Raw genomic sequence first — 25,154 nt, 5'->3', positions numbered from 1 at the left:
ACACTTGTCCAAGGAGTTCCACCAAATGTCTAAATAGATTAAGGAAGCTCTACCTGGGAGGACACCAAGGTCCGTAAATGGTTGTAGAGCCACAGATGACAACGACGAATACGATGATGATGACTATGATGATGCTGCTACTACTACTACTAAAAGTCAGATTATAGCAGCACAAGACCAAGCGCTAAACATTAAATATTATGCAGCCAAAATATTAAAAACAGATACAGACAGTAAAAACAGATTATGTCAGCAATTTGATGAGACGACAGATCACGTTATGTCCGGATGCCCAGTGCTTTCAAAAAAGTAATATGCAATAACATGTTCGTGTCTGTACTCAGTTACATTTTAACACATGCAGGAAAGCTGGAGTAAAGCTAGAAAAGAAACATTGGTATGAACACATCCCGAAGGCAGTTGAGACAAGTCAGGATAACCAAATAATTATTTTGTGGAACCAACAAGTCAGAACAGATATAACCATTCCAAATAACAAACCAGATTTCATAATTCGAAACAAAAATGGACCATGTCTCTTAATTGATATAGCAATACCAACTGAGAGAAATGTAATTAAGAAGGAAGCTATGAAGATCTTGAAATACAAGGACCTTCTTATTGAAATACAAGGAATGTTTAAAGTGAAAGCAAGGGTAATCCCAATAATTATAGGAGCAACTGGAACTGTCTCCAAGCCACTGAAAAAATATTCTGCCAACATCCCAGGTGAGCACGACATTAGGAAACTTCAGAAACCATTCTAGGATCATCGTACATCATTCGAAAGACGCCCATGTAAATTATATAATGCCTCACGCAAAATCTGTTTAATGAATGTAACACGTGTTAGAAAACAAAATGTATTTCAGAAATAGCTGCTACACTAAGTACCTCAGGGTCAAGGTTTGTTTCAGGTACTTAGAAGTAAATACCCTATAAAGTCGTAAATAGATGCAATAATAATGAAATTTAGATGGATGCAATTGGCGTAACATGTAGCACAATATCAGAAGTGGGAAACTCAAACAGAGTTAGAGAAAATTAATGGAGACATGTATATAGATGGGAGGATTATATTAAGACGTGTTTTAAGAAAACAGGACTTGGGGTGTGGACTGGATTCAGCTAACTTGCCACAGCGTCCGTTCGAGGGCTGTTGTGAACAGTGCAAAGGTCCTCCGGGGTTCATAAAAGGTGGAATTTATTAGTCCGCTGAGTCAATTTTAGCTTCTGAACAAAGAGTGTGCTTCATGGAGATATTTGCTGCAGTGTGTTTATGCAGTGCCGATATATTTTGAGAAAAAACCTATTTTACGTAAATTGCAAATGAAGATGGCTGTCTTCTGGGTAGTTGCGCCATGTAGTATGCTAGAAGTTTACCAGACTGCAAGGCGTAACAACCCAGAGAACAGTCATCTTGAGACTCATGCCGTGAAAACCTCAAATCCTATGTAAATTGCAAATGTTTGAGGAGAATGTATTTAAAAAGGCATACGAATGTTGGAACTCGTAAGGCAATGATGCGAATCAGAAATTGCGAATCTGTGCTAACATGATGAGAATCATTATGATTCACACAGGTCACTTAACTGTTCTCAAGGCAATGAGACGAAGTTACGAAGTTCCATGTTCCGTTACTCGTGATTTATTTTGGGTTTACTTTTTTGTTAAGGTTTCTTTTATATATTCTTTGTTTTGTTTTGACAAAGTGTAAGGTTCTTGAAGATGGCTGTCTTCTGGGTTGTCGCGCCGTGTAGTCTGATAGAAGTTTACCGACGTTTCAGATGTCCTTGCTGCTTCCATTATCAGGACGATGATGGAGGCAGCAAGGACCTCTGAAACGTCGGTGAACTTCTACCAGACTACATGGCGCAACAACCCAGAAGACAGCAATCTTCAGACTCACCGCCGTGAAAACGTCTGACCCTACAATATGGAACTTAAGAAAATCTCAATTCTAAAATATAAAATATAGTTACTTAATCAAGGGTTCTGTGTAGTCCCCGCTTAAATTAACAAGAAGTGTAACAAATTTGAAGTAATACCGAAGAGAACATAAAAGAACGCGCTTCGAAGCAACATCACGTTATAAGCTATGGTAATATTTCCACGTTCTTATCAGGATGAATCGTTTTGGTACCACAATTCCTTCTAATATATTTGAACTATTATGTAGTTGCTGCTGCGAAGGGTGAGATATACATCTGTGGAACCGAGGCCGCCAGCAGAACCATTGCCCATACCACAGATGATACATGAGTGAATATGGAGCAGCGGTGGATTGATACTGACAGGCGCAAACCGAAGGCCACGGAGTGAAATCTGCCCCAGTGCCAATTTGTCGACCACAAATCCCACATTCCACATGGAATGCCCCAGGAGTAAATCCGGGCTCCGTGGTTTGAAACCGACGACTAACCTCGTGTTCACGGCCTTCTAGAGGTGTCATCCTAATGAGTTTTGTTTTTATAAAAGCTGTTTTCTTTGAATGCAGGTTAAATCAATAGAAGATTCATTATATATTTGGCATAAATTTCCTTCATGAAGCTGCATACAATACTTGAATTCAATGTTTTCCGTTATCACTATTAGCACTCTGAAGAAGAACAGAAAATTGTGGTAGAAAAGTGAGAGGCACTTTAATTCTAATGGTGAGAAAGAACATATTTTTGTTAGAAGGTTCGCAGGCAATGACAGCTCGTCTTTCAGATAAGGATAGAATAAAAGTGAAGGAGTTAATTTTATAAATAGGGACAACTTGAAAACAGAGACAACGGAATTTTGATTTGTTTGTTAGTGAATGTTAGTAAAGTAATTTAGTGGCTTCCACAGTAAGGAGGTGGGGGATTTTGTTGAATTGGAATTGGCCTGACTGCATGAGAAGTTAAAGCTCGCCTAAATACTATTTTACATTCAGTTCGTACCTCAAATAAAACGCAGAACCTGCCCATTGCAGAGGCCAGATCATTTAAACAGTTCAAGTAAGTAATACATTTTTACCTCAAGAATATTACAAAACAAGTAAATAAACTCTCTGGGAATAGTAATTGGTTGGTGGTACACACGACTACTTGGGTTTTAAAGATTAAACACTAAGTTTATTCAGAGGATAAGTGACTTGTGTTTCTAAATGAGTTTTATTCGCGTGGTTAATTTTAAATGAAGATGAAGATTTCTGTCTCCTGAGTTGTTGCGCTATGTAGTCAGGTCGATGTTAACCAACGTTTCAGAGGTCATACTGCCTCCGTCATAAGGGCGATTCATCCTCTGAAACGTTGGTAAACATCTACCAGACTACACAGCGCAACAACCTAGAAGACAGAAATCTTCATACTCGAATCGCCCTGATGAATGAGGCAGTATGACCTCTGAAACGTTGGTTAACATCGGCGAGACTACACAGCGCAACAACCCAGAAGACATAAATCTTCATACTCTGATGACGGAGGCAGTATGACCTCTGAAACGTTGATAAACATCGACCAGATTACACAGCGCAACAACCCAGAAGACAGAAATCTTCATACTCATCACACTGATGACGGAGGCAGTATGACCTCTGAAACGTTGGTTAACATCGACCAGACTACACAGCGCAACAACCCAGAAGACAGAAATCTTCATACTCATCGCCCTGATTATGGAGGCAGTATGACCTCTGAAACGTTGGTTAACATCTACCAGACTACACAGCGCAACAACCCAGAAGACAGAAATCTTCATACTCACCGCTGTGAAAACCTCAAATCTTAAATGAAGATGTTTGGTTGTGTTTTTAATGGATTATCAATATTGTAAAATTGTGTTACCGAGCCAGCTTAAGATCCATCAATTATCGAAAGAATAGTGGTAGGTTTGAAATGATAATTATAGTGGTCAGAGAAGGAAAGTTAAATAGGCAATCTCAGTAAGCAAGATGCAGTTTCTCTAAAAAAACCACTACTCCAGTATGCATTGAAGGCCTGTGAGACATTCAAGTGAACACCATACTTACGTGTAATTCATCCGTAATAAAAAAATATTATTTTGGTGTACTGTGCTCTTTTGCAGGAAACAAGGTGATGGATTTCACATTTTATTGAATCTGTCGTCCGGAAACAAAGAAAAATCTCTTCCTTCTACGGAAGAAGCCGATTGAAAATTAAAACTTGTCTGGGAATTTGAACGTGGAATGTTGGTATTGGAGAGAGTTAATATTGGTAATGTCTGGAGTAGAAGTTTTCTAACAAGCAATTTCCGTCTGTAACATTCCGATTTGGTATGTTTCCGCTCAGGAGATGAAACAAGTACGTACTAGCTACAGTTGCAAAGAACCGGAAAAATTTCGACATGTCCTTATGTAGATGCCAGTTACGTAAAATAATCCTGAAATATTCCATATTTCGTTCTCATTTTTAATTTGTAGTATCGCTTTAACTAGTTTTCATTGCACACTTCTTTATGTTGTGGACGCATTATTTACCGACAAGAAATTCTATCCAACAGAAGTAATATTTTATACGTATGGTAAGGAAACTGTTTGCGGGTATGCAGTATCTACTTATAAAACTGCGAATCAAGGTGTGCGACGAACATGTATTACAAATACAAAATCGATACAGATGTTCATATGTTTAAATTCTTATGATTAGAGTTAAACTATGAATACAATTAAGTATTGCCTTAAATAACTCCATACAATAGAATACTTCTTAAGAAATTTATAATTACTCATCTCATTAAGAAATTTCCCTCTTTTATGGAACTCAAAGGTTCATTACCACGTTGGAAAAAACACTTTGACGTAGAATATATACATGCTAGATTGTCCATTGTATATTTTTATACGATGCGCCGTTTGGTGGAAACAAGGAAGTTTATTTTCTTGGATATCCCGTATCTAATTTCCGTTTACAGAAAAGATCAGCAAATTTAAAAGGGTGTCTTTCTGGGAGGAACACATTTTGTTTTTAACATTTATCTATAACGGGCAGCTGTGAAAGTTTCTTGGACAGCCCTGTGTCTACATTTTTAAGTCGACAAATACCGAACATTTTCCCGGGATTGCTTCTCCGAGATAAATCTGTTTTTTTGCAGTTTTATATTTTTTATTTTTCTACAAGACGTCGTTGAATAAGTTTCTGGACATCCTTACGTAATTTTTGAAACATAATAAATTAATTTATTTCTCATAGCTTTCACTCTAGGAAGAGTATTTATTCTATCTATCAATGCTAGATATTTCAATTTGATATTGCTCCTTCATTTATTATTTTCAAATCAAATCTTTCTGCGTCGAAAATTTGCTTAGTTCGTCTACTTACTGAAAGCCGCTCCCTCACTTTTGCTACCACCGGATAATGGTCAGTGTCACAATCTGCTCCTCTGAATGACCTCACATCAATTATACTTGCCTGCCTTCTATTATCTACTGAAACATGATCTATCTAATTGCGTATGCATGTTCGATCATTCATAATCAACGTAAACTGTTAGCGAGTGGCTTAAAGAGCGTCGTTAAATAATCTAAGCATGAAGTTTATAAACCAGTCACGATCTTAACAGAATGTTGTTATTGTGCGATTGCTTTCAGGCGTTATAATGTTTGATTCAAGTCAAATTTCAGAATTGATACACAATCGAAACAAGATTTACACTTCATTTGCGATAATCTGTTTAAGCTCTGATACTCTGAGAACAATTTCATCTGCCACTCATGCTGTGTAATAATGAATTTATGCTACTGACTCGTAACTGATATTACATCTTGTTAGTAACTTTGAATTAAAAGTTCCCAATTAATATCAGGCAAGGACAGTAGAGTGAACCGACTATTTCAGAACATTTCAGATAACCTTCAAGCTACTCAGCTCATTGTCACAGTGCGCCGTTGTCGACAAAGCACCGTGGTAGGGCAGATGGATGCCACGGGCATATCGGGAAGCGCTGAAATCGATACGTGAATTTCAAAGCGAAGTCTTATAACAAAATCAGTGTCATCACACACACACACACACACACATTGAGTGAGTTAAGTCAACCGATCCCGAATATATCCAGAAAGAGGGGAAGGTGTGGAAGGGTGGGATTTTTCATACTCAGTTGGTAGTAACACTGCTGACACACGGGTATTTGGAGCCCTAGGTAACCATCAGCTTTGCGTCCCCCACCCTCTCTCCTGTTATAAAAATATTATCGTACATTAATATGAATAGAAATTTCGCATTTATAATTTCGGACATAATTTACATGATGAAGAATAATAATACGATATCTGCACTAAAGGTATATCGTCATTGTTCTAAACTTTATGAAAAATATGCACTAAAGGGGATACATATTAGAACCTCTTCAGAAATCAAGTACAAAACAAAATATTTAACAGAACCAAAACAAAATATATTTGTATGAGAACAGCCGTGTAACTGACGATGGCAATTAATGGTGCTCATTTAATAGGCAAAATGTCTGCCAGGAAGTGCGCTGACTGATCAGATTGTGGTCTGCACTACGCACAAATCAACCATTTATAAACAACACCAAGTATTATTGACGGTGTATTACAAAGCCGCGAATAGGAACACATTTATTCTTTCCTTCCTGATTTTGTGATTTCTACAATTAGACGCTTATTTAATTCTGTTTAACGCTAATTCTCTTTCCTTCTTATTCAAACTTTCTTGCACTTGAAGAGAGCAATCTTCAGACACACCGCTGTGAAAACCTCAAATCCCTTCTTGCACCTCCTCTGAAATTTTACCTCTCTAAAGGATCGTCTAGTTTGCCAGTGGTTAAACCGGCTGTGGGTGGTGACGTGTATTAATTACAGTTTTGCAATGCTAATTACACTGTAGACATCACACTGCATTATAGCCATAAAATATTTTACTCATGTCGTTAAATACTAAATGTTCAAAATTTCGGAAAAATGTTTCAAATTAAAGTTGTAGACAATTGATAACATCTAGGCGTGTATCTGTACAGTGCATCCATATTTTCGCTATAGTATCTTAAAATAGACAACGACCGTTTCCTTCAAAATTCATGATCATTCCTACACCTCATTCCGCATTACAGAACTCATTAAATATTACCAAGCAGCCTTAGAACCAGTCAAATGACGAAAAGAATTTCAGCGAACTGAACAGAATTTCTCTTCACTGTGGAAATCATCAGTAAATATACGTGAAAAATAGTAGGCCTATATATAATTCTGTGAGAATAAAACAGGGAGAAAGCCGTGTTTTCGTCTGTCTTGAAAGTCTTCCATAATATAATTCTGTTCGTCGCTCTTACTTCGCAGAATCTAATTACTGAACTACTGCTAGTTTCCCTCTTTCTTGAAAAGGGCGATAATGATGTGTTGCAGTGACGTCATTGATACAGCTACTATCATAAGACAATAGACCACATGAAGCATTAGAGTCATCGTCTGTGTAATATGCATTTTAAACTCCACATAACAGCCATTTGTATACGACTAAGAGTTGAGAAAGTTATGGAACATTAACAGAAACTCTTAACTCAGCGTTAGTAGTCTATTTATTTTTTCCATGAGTGAGGCCCAACATTTTCAGCAATTAACCCGCTGTTTATACACAGATGCTGATTATATGCTGTAAGAACATACTTCAATTATGATTTTCTCTCTTTTGGACTTTATCTGTAGTCTGTTTTCCCAAAATGTTTCAGAAATCTCAAGAACTTAAAACACGTCGGACAGGTCCAAAATAAAGCAATAATACAAGACCATCGCAAAAGACATTAAGATATGAACGTACCCTCAGACGTCGTGAAACTGCATTCAATTGCGTAAGGCGCTTAAACCTAGAGCTTCCGGCATCCGTGCACCACTGCTGCTTAAAGTTAGCGATGTGACATACGAGTTGACACGGCGTTGAATGTGGCCGGCCATGTTGTCCTGCGTTGTGGCGCCACGTGAATTCGTACGAATCCACGCAGAATCTAAACCCAGGGGGCAATATCGTCGCGTTGTTAACACATCCATAGGAATGGCTGCAGTCTCTACCTGCAGTTGGTCCATGAAGAGAGGATTGCTTCTGTGGTTCTACTTTGTTTTCTACCCTCGGGTCACGAATGTTTATCTCGTTGGACCCAAGGGCCAAGGAACAACTCCTGGCCCTATTTTTGAACACTAATAGTAATTTTTGTTGTCTTTAACGATACATATTCAGAAATAACAAATTGTCGTGTATTTTCAAATATACATTTTATCGAAATGTGCACATATTACTAAACAGGAGCGTAACAACAACTTATAACACAAGATATGTAGTGCAAATGACGACGATGACCGAAGGTTCACGAGGAAATGTGCCGACATCAACAATTTGTATACAACGCCAAGTATTAGTGGCGGTATTACAAAGCCGCGAAAGCGAAAACACATCCATTCTTTCCTTATGTTTCATCTTTCTATCTATTGACGCTTAGTATATTCTGTTTTACGCTACTTATCCTTTTATATTCGTTCAGTTTTTGTCTCCCCCACAATTTCGCCGCCCTAGGCGACTGCCAAGTTTGCCTTCTGGTAAAACCGACAGTACATAAAAATCCTCCACATGCGAATTCAATTTGCTGTCTCGAGTTGTGTCGCCATTTTACTGCCATATCCAAACTTTCGCTCCTAGTGACCACCCTTGGAGTAAAATTTCGGCGGCTGCAAAAGATTTTTGAAGCTCTTCTTCCAGTGTTATAAGGCTTATTTCTGTATGTATAATTTTTGTTAAGTAAATATTTTAATTTGCTCAGGTCATTTGTGATAATTCTGTAACATTGTGATGTTTATGATTGTGCATTATATTTATTTACAAATTGTCTCATTTATTACTGTATCCATCTACAAGAACATTAAAAATAAATCGTGAATGTGGGGAAGTAGCAATGAGACTCATGAATTAATCACATTAAATCACCGCATATCAAGTGATAAAGACTGAAGCTGCAGTAGACATTTCAGCTCCACGACAATCTCAAGATTATTATTTTGAGATGCGACTTTTTGCCCTTTTTTATGTAGACACGAAGGCTTTCATATTTAGTACGTAAGAATTGGCGTGTCTCAGAGGAGAATAAGTCCCTTTTCAGTTCTCCTTTCACTTTCTTTCTCGTCCAATCCGTGGCAAGAGCGTCTGGAGCAAACATAACCTCACTCTGAAATTCAGTGAAAAATCTGGAACTACTAGCAATGGCGTATAGTGTCACAAACAGTGACATCTTATGAATATTTTAATTACTACATCCAAGAAGGAAGAGAGTGGGTACGGCTTGCCTGCTATAATTAATGTTACAAGCAGACAGACGGACAGACAAAGCGTGGGCTAGAATTCATTGTATGGCTGTTTCTCTTGTTGGAGCTCAGTGATTGTAACTGCTTCGTTTATGCTGATGCTGTAACGAGAGTTCTCGTCCTACATTTGTGTTCAGCTTACACAACACGTTGGTTTATCGCTAACACTTCAGACACAATTGGGAACTACCCGGTTCGAATCCTGACTGGATCATTGACCAACGTTAAGCCACACAATTATTTGTGGCTTTATTTAACTACGCTGCCAGTATCATTGACTCTATAATAGTATTAAATGACAGGTTAATTAATGAAAATATCAAAGAAAGCGATCGTGGACAAATTTAAAGTAATATAATGACGCTTACCTGGAGATACTGAAGAAACTACGAAAGGTCTCAGTCAAAATAGCCAAACTGCAGGCCGAGATTTGAACCGCGGACCTCCATAATACGAAACATAAGTGATATTCTCTCGGCGGCTATGTTTGATGCGACTTTAACAGTAAAATTTATATTAGTTAAGTGTGAATACATCATATTACTTCACGTATACATTTTACTTTTCTTCTCTTCTATAAGTGAACGAATTTCAGGACGAATCAGTATGGTTTATGTTCTGAGATTCCACATTGGTTACAGCTTACCGATAGTAATTTGAGCATTGTCCATTGTTTGACGTATGCCTGATTTAGGCCTATACGAAGTTTGGAGAATTGGCTGTACTTCTCTCTTAGGTGATAAGTTGGCATTATACTGACTGATTTTTTATTTATCATTTAGGATTTATTTTGAAATTAGTGTACACTGGGCTAGGCCGCTAAACACCGCCAACCCAGTTAACGCGGCTGATTGCCCATGAAGATTTTATTGATTGTAGCCGCCGCGAAAGTCTCAAATTCTATATGTATTTCTAAACTGGAATGTTGGAAATTTTTAAATACGACAATCTTTTACAGCATTACATTCTTTATATTATTAACAACAAAAGATAGGCGATTTGGAACATTGACACCTACGAGGTATTGTTTTGTTTTTCCCCCAAAGTAGGAAGGAGACAAGCTGTGACCAGCCCACTGCCTCTGCACAATTTGGACTCAATCATGATTTTGTCTGGTAGAGAATCAAGCAAAACATGACTGAGAAATTGCCGCTGAATTTAGCACCTCAAAATAAAGAAGTGAACTAAATTAATTTAGTGTAAACGGTGGGCAACTAATCCGGGACCTTTAAAATTCTTGGCCTTTGCGCTAATCGCTGGACCGTCGGGGTGGCCCATCGAAATTGTGAATCATACAGAAAATGACAGTACTAACCTTGGAATGCGGATCACCGAAAACATTAAGGTAAAACAGATACCACACGCAAAGAATCAAAATAGGATCTGTAGGAAACTGACGGAATCGATATTGTTCAGAACAAGAGAACTCGTTATCAGTCAACAAATTATATATATGGTATATACTCACTATTACAAGATACAAATACCACGAGTAACACAGGTAGAGTTTCAACAACCATTTCGTTAATACGGTAACCAGTTAACGCGGCTGATTGCCCGAGAAGATTTTATTGATAGAAATACATAGTTTGCAACAACTTTACATATTTCCACATTTTTCCAGCGCAATAACCTATATTTTAATGATTTGACGTTTCATTGGGAAATGTGTTTATTATTCTTTTGCGAAGTCTGAAGTGTCTATATTTAAGCAGCTTCTTCTAAAATTTTAAGAACTTCTTTATTGACATGGTCAGTATCATTAATTATTGGACATACATACCTTAATTCCGATTACAACGGCCGCGCAGTCTGAAGCGTGGCATGGACACTTAGACCGTGGGTTCGAGTCCCGCTCAAGGTATGGATGTTTGTCAGCGCCTTCCTGTGTTGCGTTGTCTTGTATAAGTAGAGGCCTTGCGAATTATCCAAGGAGTCCTGATAAATGCCGAAACTGATTCACAATTTCAGAAGTAATTCTGAATAAGATTAGGAATAATCCGTAAGGGTATTAAGAAGAAGAAGGAAATACTCGAAAATGTAATGTGTGGAATCAATTACAGATGGATTGTCTCGAGACACTTCCATCATTATTTTGACAAGTTTTGTGAACTGATCAGCCACAGAAATCATTTCATTGCCTAATTATGCTGTATTTAAATCGGGTCTTTTATAGTAGGGGAGAGTGGTGCACGACGGGGAACTGAGTCAGTAAGTGCTGCCTTCAATTGGTAGCGCTTGGAACTAATAACCCACTTCCTTTCCTTGTCTGAGAAGCAACTGACGCCGTTGAAAATACTCAAACGTAAGTAACACTTCTATTTCTTTGAATTTTACCTCAGCTGATCTAATCTGGTGGTCATTTTCAATCAGTTTACTCAGTATTATGTTGGGGAATTATAATTATCTGACAAAATAGTGGAAACAGCATAGAATTGGCTGTGTGAGAATCAGTAGTTGTTCCATGAGTTGAACCAGACAACTATCTAGGGCAGCCATGTTTGTCAAGAGTGTGCTGGGGGCATGATGGGGCGGGCCATGATGAGGAATCCCACGGTATTTTCGTAGTCCTGTAAGCGCTCTAATCTGTTAATTCGTTGTTAGAATCCTACTACTAATACATATACGCATATAAACTTCAGCTTCTCTTTAGCGTTATATTAATTAGGAATTATGTCACGAAATTCAATAACATCCGAAAGAAAATTATGTAATATTTTCAACTATTTCAGTTTTCTAATTATTATGAATTGGGGTAAAAGTGTTAACACGGCAGTCCTAATGTTCTATTTGCATATTAGACAATGGTTCGTAACTGTGTCAGGAAAACGCAGCGTCAGTGTTGGAGTGAAGACGCAAAGCGCCGCGCTGTCGACGAGGTGATTGAAGGACATTTGGGGTACAGAAAGGCGTCTGTCATATTCAGGGTACCAAAAACTACTCTAGAAAGCAAAGTTAAGGGTGCGAAGAAGAATCCAAACAAGGAAATAAAAGTTTCCTTAGGACCAAATCAGACAATGTTTTCTACTTCTGAAGAAGTTTGAAAGTTATGGAGCGAAGATTATTTGGATTAACAACGAAAGAACTTAGAAATCTGGCATTTCAGTTAACTGAGAAAAATGGAAAACCTCATCCTTTTGACAAAGAAAAAGGCGAGGCGGGTGTGGATTGGTTTCGGGGATTCATGAAGAGGCACCCAGATTTACCGCTAAGGAAAACGGAGACAACTTCTGCAGCTCGTGCAAGGGGGTTCAACAAGATTGCTGTAACCAAATTTTTTGAACAGCTCGATATCCTGGTAGTGTCTATGTTGAACAGGACATCAAGAACGAAGGTCTCCCAAAAGTCGACGAAAAAATCAAGAGTGTCTGTACAAGGTAGTTCAACATCCGCCGATAAGGATGAGGCAGAATGTTTGTATTGCAATGAGTTGTACTGTGTGTCAGCTGAAATTTGGGAAACCTGTGGACACTGTGGAAAGTGGGCACATATATCTTACGCGGGAGAAGACGAGGAAAATGTAACAAGTGTGCATATTTGTGTCCTTTGTATGAAAAATAAGTTATTGAAGAACAGCCCCATTTTTCCCCATGAGCTCGTTCCATCTTGCCCCATATACGGGTCAAGACGGTGCAATTTAGATTTTTTTTACATTGCCATTTTTCAAGTGATGACGTCCTTCTTTCTCCACTACAATATGTCATTGGTTACTTTAATAATCAAAGATAATAAATAAATACTTTTTTAAATGTTCCATTTTATTTAGTTTTTGTAGAGCTGTTCAAACCTTAGGGTCCCCATCTTGCATCACTCTACCCTAGACCCTATAACTTTATCGTTACGACTAAATGTAATTTAATTGAGTCTATTAAGGGTGATTTTTTGGAATTAGATATAATAATTAATACGAGGCCTACATTAATTTTTTTTTAAAAATTCCCTCTATTTAAATATAGTGATCTACTAATCTGCTGAATGCATTAAGTGTATCACAGGTAATGGAAATATTAAGTGATTGAAATTACCAATGGCCGTCGGGGAATAAAAATGTCATGTAGGATTGAGGTGCACAAATGAGTCCAGTCACAATTATGAAATCATCGAATATTTTCATGTCGCGATTGTCATCTCTGAATATTTTAGTCGCTTTAGAGAGTATTTTTTTAAAATTTAATGTGATGGCAACGCTCTCTGCTTTTACGTTTCACAGTTTCATATAAACTACAGGAGCTAAGTGGAAAATGGGTTGTAACACAGCTTGCGTGCCGTTTGGGTGATGAGCATTACAAAACTACAAACCCTCCATAATGCAGCTGTTATTAGACACGGAAAAACAATCTAGCTGCCAGAAAATTCTGTTACACGTGGAATACTACTTTGGGTTTTCTTTATTAATCGCTTCGACCCTTTTCCTCCACTCGCATGCCCTGAATCTGATATTGAATTTCATTGTATGCAGTATTTGCATTGAGGGGGTTACGACTACAACACTCGTTGTTCACCTAATATATGATCTAAATTCATTCAAGTGTAGCGGACTAATTCGTTAGCTTTCGTATGGGGCGTTTATGGACGAATGCTGTTCCTATGTCCCTCAATAATTACAGGCCGATTTAGGTTTAATTTTGTATACACTTCCATGGATCAGTGCTTGTTTCTGTAACTCGAAGTTTCGATAGTGGCAATGCGGACGGCGAGCGGTATTTAGATTATCAATTATATCAGATTTGCAAATTGTAAGAGGGAGGGGGTTAATGTGTTTTGAACTACGTACAGAATTGTCGTAATATTCGGGAATGAGGAAATTCATGGAGGACATCTGTCGAAATAGTCTGTGTATCGCCCTGATGATAGAGGTGGCAAGGCCCTCTGAACCGTTGGTAAACTTCTACCAGACTACACGGCACTGCAAACCGAAAACCTCAAATCCTCCATGTCATAAAAGTGCACAACCCTTTCGACAGTCGTAAAGAAACAAATGTCTCTTGTAGTCGTTAGAAACGAGAAATTCCAAAGTTTACATGGTCAAGTTCACGATTATATCTAGATGTCAGTTTCGTGTATGATTACAGCACTTAGGCCACGATTAGCGATTATTTTTGTGTCTGTACCAAGTTCAGTCTCCTTTAGGTTGATACCTCAACATATTGTGGTTAGTGAAATAGCAGGCTTATTTAGCTGTAAACATTACAATAAAATATTGAGCGAGCTTTGAGTATCTCACGTCCGTGATGATGTCCACGTAGGTTCTAACGCCTTGTTGACTTGTAGGTAATTACTGACGTTTCGGAGGAACATACTGTTTCTATCTTCAGAGCTTTACATAGTATGCTTGTATGTGTATAAAAGTTCATCCCAGAAGATCAATATGGACAAAATATTAAGCATTTAGTTGTTAAGTTTCCTGGTGTAAAAGTTTAATGTAAAAAATGAAGTCGAAACCACGGAGCGGAATCTTAACTGCCTACATCATTTCACCCAAGGATCTTCTTTCTTGCGTAATTTGCATTTACGTTGCAGGAGAAAGTTTACAGGGCATTAACTGACAACTTACAGTATTTTGTTTTACATTTTATAAGCTTTTATCACATTTATAATTATTAAAATTTATGCACACCGGGATTAAACTTTGCTAGTTATCAAAACGTGAAAAATAAGGTGTGATGATGTAAACTGGATTCATTTGGCCCAAATTACAAAGAAGTGGCAGGCTCTGGGTAAAATTGAGTCCAATAACTGTGGATAATTTACGCCGATGATGGCATGCTGAGTTGTAACACCGTGTAGTTACATACCATTTTTTTAGGGGAACAGCCATGAAAGAAAGTATGTTTTCCCAAAACGCTGGTAGTTAGCTACACGTCCAGTATTTGACCACCAAGGTCAGCGTCAATATTTTCACCGCGGTAAAAATCTCAACTCCCACAAGCGACCGTTGGCTTCTCAAAATGACTTCTCCATTGACTGCGTTATTTGACTACTTCTTAAGACCAACGCCAATAATATAATTTATACTGTAAACAGCGATTATTTCCTTAAACAGCGTTAACCAGTTGTTCTTCGTAATGTTAAAATGTATATTCTTTGCGGTACTGACTGTGTTCTAAAATATTATTTAGACGATTCGAAGGATTTAAATAATTTTTGTTGTGTTAAGTTAAAAATTATTGATAGGCTTGATGTCTTACGTCGTAGTGTAGAAAGATGCGTGAGATATTGAATACCTGGAGCTTCACTGGTCTTTGGGTGAACGTTGTTAGGAGCCTCTGACTTAGATTTGTATAGGTAAGACAGATTTCTAACTCATGGGGTATGGCGATAACGTGAGTAAACTGCACACATTATGAGCAGTAAATGTAAAGGAATTCACCATAATATTACTTTAAGATTAATTTCACGTGTAAATTTTGTTATGAACGTCTCTAACGCAGCTCTGCTGTTCCCTGGTTGTGTGTTCTGGTAATGGATTTACCGAGTTAATTGGTGCTTCTATGTTGACATTCCATCACGCTCCAAGTTAAACATTAATATCCCTCACTCGTTGCCAGATTATTTCTAATTAATGCATGAGACTTGCTCACAGACAGACAGACACGTGGATGTGCGGACGGACTTGCGGATGGAACAAAAAAGAGAAACAGAAAGAGATGTACAAAATGTGGACAATTTTTTGTGACGCAATCTTGCTAAGGGTTAAAAGACCGGGGTTAGATTTCCAACTGGACCAGAGAATTTCGTAACCACCACGTCCAAACCAGTTACAGAGATCACCCAGCCTCTTATACACTGGATACTGCGTGGCTTTACCAGTGATAAAAACGGCAGGAACGTTAACCTAATGCGAAAGTGAGAATGTATGGAGCTAAACCTACTTTTAATCTCCCATAGCCAATGCGTTCTTGACTTGATGCTCGTTTAAGCACCCGTGGACATCTTTAAATTTATACCTTAAGTTTTCAGATATTTCGACGTTTTGAAATTTCGAAGCTATGTATGACATTCACGTTGTTGGAATCCGAAATAGATAATTAATTTGTATGATTTTTAAATAAATAAATGTAATTTCCTTCAAATTCCGAAATCTATATTAATAGATTACCTGGAATTTTAAGCCACCAAGAACTTTGGCTTTTATTTTCAGGTGTTATTTTTCTTTTGAGTGTATTCACGTGTTCCGTTTTATGCGTTCTTAGTGCTAAGGGCATAAAATGAACGCTTAATATCTAGGGCTAGTCCTCATAGTGCGCACGTTTCGCTCCGAAATCTCTCAACCGATTTAAAATTTAATAATGCGATAAATGCACTAGAAATTGTTGGGTGAATTTATCTCTTGAAGCTTTCAATATCTCATTGCTGGTAAATGTGAGTATTAAAATTACATTTAAAGAAAACATTGTGGCATTGAGCATTTCTGAAGCGTTGGTTAATTTCTGGGGTCCCCAGTGGCCGCACGGTCACTGGGACCGTGGGTTCGAATCCCACTCAAGACATGGATGTTTGTTCGCGTTTTTCTGTGTTGTGCTGTCCTGTGTACAAGTAAAGGCCTTGCGACGGGCCGATCTCTCATCCAAGGATTCCTACCAAATGTCTATAGATCAAGCCAATGAAAAGTGGGTCCCGCAGTGCTCAGGCACTTGAAGAACGGGTCGTTCCCAGTATCCAGTTAATTTCTACCACACTACATTACGTCTTAATAGTCGTCTCCGCGAGAATCTTAATTCTCACTTGTCGGTAAGAATTTTATAACAAGTACGAATTCACTGGATTTCACAATTTAAACAGCTACTATTATTGTCTTTCGTTATTGAAAATTACGTTTACGTGTTCTACGATGCAACTATGTCACTTTATGAATTTAATTTCCATATCTTAATTTTATTTTCTGTCTCGTTTTTAAATTTTCGCAGCCATTTAAAGTCGTTCGAAGTGCAATTGCGATTTGAAGTCTTTCTTTTGTAATCGAGTTGTTACCATTTTCATACTTTTCGAGTTACCATATTTATCTACAATTATAGTATCCTTACATAAAATCATTACCATTTCATTCCTGTTAGAAATTCCTTGCAACAGTTCGGTCTTTGAACTTATTTTTCCCTTTATGTCGGTTGGTATGCAACGAATTGGTTTGTTTATTCGTAGATACTCACCAAATGTTTCTATAGTATATTTCTATAAATAAAAACACAAAAAGAAACCAACTGTTTACACTTGAAAACACATTGTGCCATTCGTGTTTCAACCTCATGAGGTCATCATCAGTGGCGTTGTGTATTAAATAGGTCTATTAAATCCATATAGTTCATAGAACAATATGTTGTCACAAAATAATCTGCCTGCTCCTTTGTGTCATGTTTATAAACCACACTTTTGTAATACCACACTTTATGGACTGCTTTAATACGCAACGCCACTGATGACGACCTCATGAGGTTGAAACACGAATGGTACAATGTGTTTTAAATTATAATTTGTTGGTGAGAATGTGTTTTTATATATAGAAATTCGATACGTTATGCAAGGTTTTAAGTTTCTATATATGCATACGGCTTAATTATTGTGTTCTAAATATTTTAACATATCTTTTCATTTACGTTACCTGTTTCACATCAGATTCGATACAAACTGCCGGAATCATCTTGTCTAGAAACACTTCACTGATTTCACAGAGTTCTTTTTTGTCTCATAAGTTACCAAACTTATAAAAACAAAGAAAGTAAATCTCGGAAGTTCAAGAATGTTAACATTATACATTAATTTATACTTTGAGGTGTTCGCAATTGAGCGGAGCGCCTATTATAATAGCTTCATACGCAAGTCTGTCCGTCCGTATCCACGAAACAACTTGAGAACGTACAAACTAATATTGATTAAATATCATATTGGAGAATCTTATTACAATTAGTTAAGCTTTTTTTAAGTTTTACTTAGATCGGATAATTTTCAAGATTAATTTATGTAAGCGCAAAAATTGGCCTGCTTGTTTGATCTCATCCAAAATACGCATCTCTTAAGTGTATACATTTACAAACTTGTTACTCGTAATATAACAACAAGCGTCGAAAACAATGGAAGGTAAAGTGAAATACGAACGTCAATACGTCAAACGAGCGTTATCCGAAACCCTTTCGAACAAATAACCTACGCGATGTACTGTCTTACCCACTCACCTGCACAACGAATGTGTTTACATACAGACATACTTCCGCATCATTGAAGTCAAATAGTTCATAGAACGACTTTATGTTTGCAAATATGGCAGGCGCTTTGCATCACATTTATGGGATGAACTAGCCATCCATATTGCATGGCATCCTGGTCACAATAGACCATGAGGAAGGCTGTTTGGACAGAAATGATTCACAAGAACATTATTAATGAACCAGAGAACAAACAGTTTAATTAACGCTAATATGTAGAATTGCGAGGTCATCGAATAACCATGTAGTAATCATGTAGACAGGCAGCTTAATTAAACACGGAACACTTTATTCCAACACAAACTCGAACACAGATTATACCGATTTAGTAACTGAATATTATGCCTACTAATGATATAGTACCGGTTTGTATTCCAGTAACACCTGAATATATTTTGTCTCCATTATGGCTGAGAATTTTATGTTACTCTAAGATAGGAAAATATACTCATGATATAGGAGAATATAGTGAAAGAATTTGGGAGAAGCATTTTAAAGCTCCAAGGGTTACATTTTGTAGATCTTAATAACATTTATAATGCAAGAACACGTCACTATTCGCCTTCGTATGTTAACTTAAAATGATAAAATGATCTTAGTAACCCATTTATATAATTTATATTATATGACCTTCTGCCCCACCCTGCAAATTCCAAACACCGTCATCGAAAGAGAAGGCACTCTTTTAGTGCTTCTCTTACGGAGACGACACCGGGAAAATGGTGGACTTTTGTTTCGAAAATTAGGCACAAAATTTTCAGAGAATTGTTTCTTCCTATTTCGAGAATTTTTCACGGAGAACCCGAAAATTTTTCGGGTTTAAGCAAAGTGTTAAACAAAATATTTCGCATTATGAAGATGTAAATTAATTAAAACAATCCAATGATGGTTAATATTACATCGAGCAAAAATTATATACTGGCCAAGCTAGATTTTGTCCGGAAGCCAGTACGTCCTACCCAATTTCTACCAAACGGCGCTTTGCAGAAAAATTATTATTACAAAGATGGCCCTCTCGAGAACAGTACTCCAACAACCTATTAACCTTGTATTGTGAAAATTAGGAAAAGGGGTGTCCAGAAACTGATACATTGTAGAAAAATTATTAAATATAGTTTTTACATGATGAAGATATTTATTTTAAACAACCTAAAATTTCTTGCAGGAACAAATATGTTTATTCCCCACGAATTCCAAAGCGAGTTGCTAGCAGAAAAATGTTTCGCTCAGTCATGTTAGTGTTTTCTGCTCTTCATAACAACACACCGTAAAAAAAACCTTCCACATTATTTTAAATGTCCGCGACATTGCCACTTGCGACATGAAGACATTACACTGTGGTTCCTGTCTTACAAACTGTTATGGCAGACAGAGAGTTGCTATATACAAGGATAAGATGACAAATTCTTTGTATCGAACTTCACGGAAATTTGTCATCAGTTAGTGCCTCATAACGGAGTCATTGATCAGATAGACGTGTAAAGCTACGTTATAATTCATTGCCGTCAGTACTTTGAAAATTTATGTGTTGCTAGCATACATATTTCGGCTTGAGGCCTGATATTATCTTTGTATTATTTCACCAGTGCATGCCCTTACTGATTAATTAGCTCTCTTCGCAGCCAAGGCTAAAACTTTGAAGCACGAAGCTGCTTTAAATAATCTGTTGGCCTATATATAACAAATGTTAGAATACACCGCTAAATATGAAGACATGCAATCGACATTTTTCCTCACAGTGTCAGTGTTAAAACAAACATTTTGAAGTATTAATGAAGACTTCGTGATTGTGGAAACACGTTTGGTGTAATAAATATTAAGAAAAAGGTCAGTACAATTTTTTGATTAGTGTAACATATTTTACAATGAGGTTCCGTTTCTGAGCAAATATATATTCGTGGGAAATTATAAGACTGCGGCTTTGTTTATAATTGAAACTTAAGGAAACATTAGAAACATGCAAAACATAATATTAAATGATGCATATACATTTAGCATATTATTTATTTCTTATGTTATTGGTAGTACTCATATGAATTTTTCTGAACATTACTTAAACTACGTCTGTGAATTAAGGATGTTGTAAACGGTTAATGGTTAAGTGATACTTCAGATTTTCGTGACATGAAGTATGAAGGCGGCTGTCTCTGGGTTGTTGCGTCGTGTAGTCTGGTATAATTTTACCGAAATTTTAGAGGCGCTTACTGCCTTCTACAAAACTACACGGCGCAACAACCCAGAGACAGCCGTCTTTAGACAGATTCTAATTGGATGAGGTTGAAGGATTACTGTCCAACACTTCTCTGATTCATGGCAAGAAATGTATTAGTTGACGGAGCTGAAGATTTTCTTGTAATTTATTAGTTTGTTCGAAACGAAACGCTTATGGGAATGCATCGCTTGAGCATGAGAGGTCCCTAACAATGCAAGACCCTTATATGAAGTGCCACAAACATAGAACAAATCATATATCGAGGGCATGATGCCAGAAGGGCAAGATAAAATAATGTGATTTATGTCATGCCAGAAGGGCGTATGAACACTAACAATGCACATTTGTCAAACTAAATAAACGCAAGAATTTACTGTCCTCTAAATCAGCTATTTTGTTGATACGCCCTTCTATCATGTATTTCCCTTCAGCGTCTTGTCTCTAATTCCTAGCTCCTAACGGATCAGACATGCCATTACACTTGTTCACACCATCGCATATCCACAACCAACACCGCATCCCCGATCTCCCTAGAAGCTGAGGTTTAAGGAGCACGTCTTGAGGTGACTTGGCTGGTAACGTAATTACAGTGGGCATCACTGCTACAGGACTTGTGTTGTTGTTTCTAAGGCAGCCCTAACAAGATAGACAGATCTTTCCCCAAGAGACATACGGAGTGGCCAGCAATTGGCTGCCTAGTTCCCTAGTTAAAATCTGAAGTGCACATTACTGGGACTTCGCAGTTTTCTTCTTCTTCTTCTTCATTCACATGGATTAGAGTGCTTTGAACTCCATTTCAGGGTTGAGAAATTTTATATGTTGTTCTGTTTTTAGTACAGTGTAGACTATTATGTAGATACCAATGTTTCGGAGAAATATATTGTTTACATTGTCTGGGTTGAAGTGGTGATGCTGGAAAGTGGAAGGTTTAACGTAAAGTTAGATGAAGGGAAGGCCATCTCTCACCATTCCATTCCTCTAATCCAGTATAAATTCCCCCGCTTTCAAGAATCGCCACTACAGCCATGGAGATGGTGATATTTTCTTTCTCCGAAACGTTGGCACCTACCTACGAGTATGGTTGGCGCTAAAACGCAGAGCAGCAATAATAACATTATCGTTCTCACCGCCGTGAAAATCTGGAACTTCATAAGAAGTTAAATACATTTTTCCATTTATCATTAGAATTTGCTATATTTTTTCTTTCGGCTGGGAGAAAATGTAATGTGTTAATTTTGGTGACGATTATTTGACTGTTGTGACTATTCTGAAAGCGAAATTTTCGTTTTTACTCAGCTGTTTCCATTTGAATTTTCCGAGAGGGTGTGTTTCTTATTACGTGAAGAATTTTTACTGCTGTTTAGGAGTTAAGAGACTAGGAAAAACAACGTAGACTCCTCTAATGAACACCTCAGTTGTTTTTATAGTAATGTATTATTTGGTGCAGCCATCTACATAAGTTAATCAGTTGGGACAAATTTATTTTGAATACTTTTGTGAAGGTTTGGGCAGTAAAGTTATTTACATTAAATTTTTGGCCGCCTAATGATACATTGTTTTTCGAAACACGCCGCCAATTACGTTCAAATTATAATTTTAGTCAACTGATAATCTCTTGAGCAGTTGATTGTACCATACAGTATAAAACACCTATAAACCAGTTACATGGCTTTTAATCACTTCTTTTCATAATGTGAATTAAATTCATTAAGAAAAAATTATACCACCTGTTGGCGTAATAAACGATTCTTCAAAAAGGAACTATATCTTGGCTGATAATCTCCAATATTAATACGCGCATCGCCTTCATTAACAGGGCTTGATTTTCATAAATGAGGCTCCAGCGACCGAGTCATGGCCATATAACCATTACATTTAAGTGTAGGAGATGCTGGATTTTTAGTTTGTCCGAGTCTTAAATGTGTTAAACTGACATCCGATATGGAGGAACATCCAGCTGAAGTAATTTGTTAGGTTAGTTATGAATGTAGTTTTCTCAGTACTGATTTGAGCTATCTGGCCATTTGGATGTCAACCATGAATAACTAGTGCGTTTCAATTAAGTGCAAACACACCAATCCGTAAACAAATTTTGACGAGAATGCTTTGCTGTATAGGTCGAAATTCTTTAAGATTTTCATTCCTACATTAACTCTTCATAAACCAATGGAAACTGTATGCACCACCAGATTTAGTAATAAATAACTCTGAATTTTTGTCCACACAGCGTGTTTATTTATTGGTTTCGTATGATGTTTGTTCTCTTTGAGGCACGGACTGAATTTTTATATATTATTTAGATAAGCTTCGGCTACATAAGCTTAAGGTGAGTGGGAATTCTGTTAATATCACAATATCAGTTTAAGACAAACTCCGATACAAAGAAATATTGTTTATAGGTGTTGAAAACTCATCATGCGTTTTCTGGCCAAACCACGAAATCCTCCGGGGCATCGCCGTTACTGCCACATGAACTAATTTGTTGTGTAATTAAAAGTTGGACACACCTAGTTTAGCCAATCACACGAAGTTTTCGAAAGTACCTGTACAGTTCCGCTAGAAGCAGACGACTTTACCTCGTACGTGAGTTGCTTTTCACGTGCTACATAAACACTTCAAAGTATTTTTGAGATCACAGCTTTTCTACTTTTAACAAAGTCTACAAATTTAAAGATAGAATTTCATTTACAGTAGCAGATATTATTTTATAGCCAACGCAGCACTTTGAACCGAAAAGAGAGATATATTTTTATGACCTCCTATATTACTACAATACTTTGATTGAGTAGTGTACATTATCGCTATTATTTTGAAAATGAAATATTTGGGACCCCATGTTCATAGGAACAATTTTTCTTATTTTTGATCCAGGAACACGCACACGAAGTTTGTAAACATACGTCTGACTCACTCTGTATAAGGCAGCAAAATTCCTCAAAGAACTAAAGAGACAGGAAGTGTGTATAAGCAATAAAGAGAGTAAGTAAGTTGGTTAGCGCACATTAAGTTATTTAAAGTTACATAACTGGAATCATTAAAACATCACTCACTCACTTTACGGTACAGGAAATTCTTTGAAAAGTCGATTGTATACTCGGCTTGTCAAAGAATAGCTCACTTTCTTTATTAAATCCGAAGGTTCATCACCGCGTTCACAAAATCTCGCCACTGGACTCTGTCCTGAGCCAGCTGAATCCAGTTCGCTCCATCGATTCCTGTCTCCCTAATGTCCATCTTAACGTTATCCTCCCACTTTCGCCTACGTCTTCCCAGAAGGTTTCCTCTCTTTAGACATCCGAACCAATACCTTGTAAACACCCTACCCCTCCCCATGCGTGTTCAATGTCCCGCCAACCTCAACCTCCTTGATTTAATCGCCCTGACAATGTCAGGTGAGGAGTACAGTCCGTGAAGCTCATCATTATGCAATTTTCTCCAGAACCGTTTCCCTCCCTTTTAGGACCAAATATCTTCCTCTACACCCTTTTCTCAAAGGCCCTTAATCAATGTTCATCCCTGAAAGTGAGAGACCAAGTTTCGCAGCCATACAGCACAACTGGCAGAATTACATTTTCTTTAAAATTTTAATATCTAATTTTTATATGAAACAGGAGGAGAAAAGACTTTGGACTGAATTTAATCTGCTCTTGATTTAGTCATGAATGGTATTATTACTTTTAGGATATGAAGTTTTCACGGAGGTAAGTACGAAGACATCTTGTCTTCTGGGTTGTTGCGCCGTGTAGTCTGGTAGAAGTTTACCGACGTTTAAGAGGTCATTGCTGCCTCCGTAATCATTATTATGACTCGTTAGTGTCTTCCCCAATTACTTAAATTTTGTCACGATTTCAAACGATTTATTAGCGATCCTTTTATTCTGGTTATGTCCTGAATTCTGATGCCTAGATATAATCATATACTTTGTCTTGTCTGAATTTATTCCTAGACTAACATCCCTACTACCCTTTAAGAGTGATTCTGTGTTCGCTATTATAATATTTATATTATCGCCCAACCGATTAATTTCATCAGCACAGACCGAAAGCTAACGTGTCACGTTCAATTCCAAATAACCCTGATTTTTTTGGTATTCCCTGATGGCAAAATTGAAAAGCAGTGGCGATGGAGCAGCTCCCTCATTCAGGTCATTGATGAATACGAAATGCATCGGACAAATATTTACCTACACGGATTCTGCTAGAGGTTTCACTTAAATACATTTTAATTAGCCCGACAAGCTTCTTAGATACACCAAATTCAAGTAAAATATCCTAAAGAGTTTCTCTTTTAACTGAGTCATAGGCTTTCTTGAAGCCTATAAATAGTATATGGACTGTCCCATTTGACTCCAATTTTTTCTCTAGTATCTGGAAAATGTAGAAAATGTGATCATTTGTGGATCTATTACGACTGGAACCCACACTGCTGATCCCCAATAATTTAATTTGCGTAC

At 37.3% G+C, this 25,154-nt stretch overlaps 1 protein-coding gene across 4 annotated transcripts in view; it reads left to right on the top strand.

The window, feature by feature from the left end:
* Positions 1-25,154, top strand: part of LOC110828742 (uncharacterized) — a 47,364-nt gene that overhangs the window by 5,274 nt on the left and 16,936 nt on the right. The window contains exon 2 of one of the 4 annotated variants that reach the window (XR_015537628.1): positions 7,675-7,758. The exons of 2 other annotated variants lie outside the window; for them this stretch is intronic. The gene's annotated coding sequence lies outside the window, so the exon portion shown is untranslated. Of the gene's footprint in view, positions 1-2,179; positions 3,906-7,674; positions 7,759-25,154 lie in introns of those variants that run through there. One more of the 4 variants, XR_015537626.1, reaches the window with a different exon arrangement.

Source organism: Zootermopsis nevadensis, unplaced genomic scaffold (genome assembly GCF_977971745.1).
Source record: "Zootermopsis nevadensis isolate Lab colony 2312 unplaced genomic scaffold, Znev_1.0 Znev_ptg000029l, whole genome shotgun sequence".
In the NCBI taxonomy this organism is placed as follows: Eukaryota; Metazoa; Arthropoda; class Insecta; order Blattodea; family Termopsidae; genus Zootermopsis; species Zootermopsis nevadensis.
The sequence above is the reverse complement of the archived record's forward strand: the minus strand, read 5'-3'. Positions and strand labels throughout refer to the sequence as shown.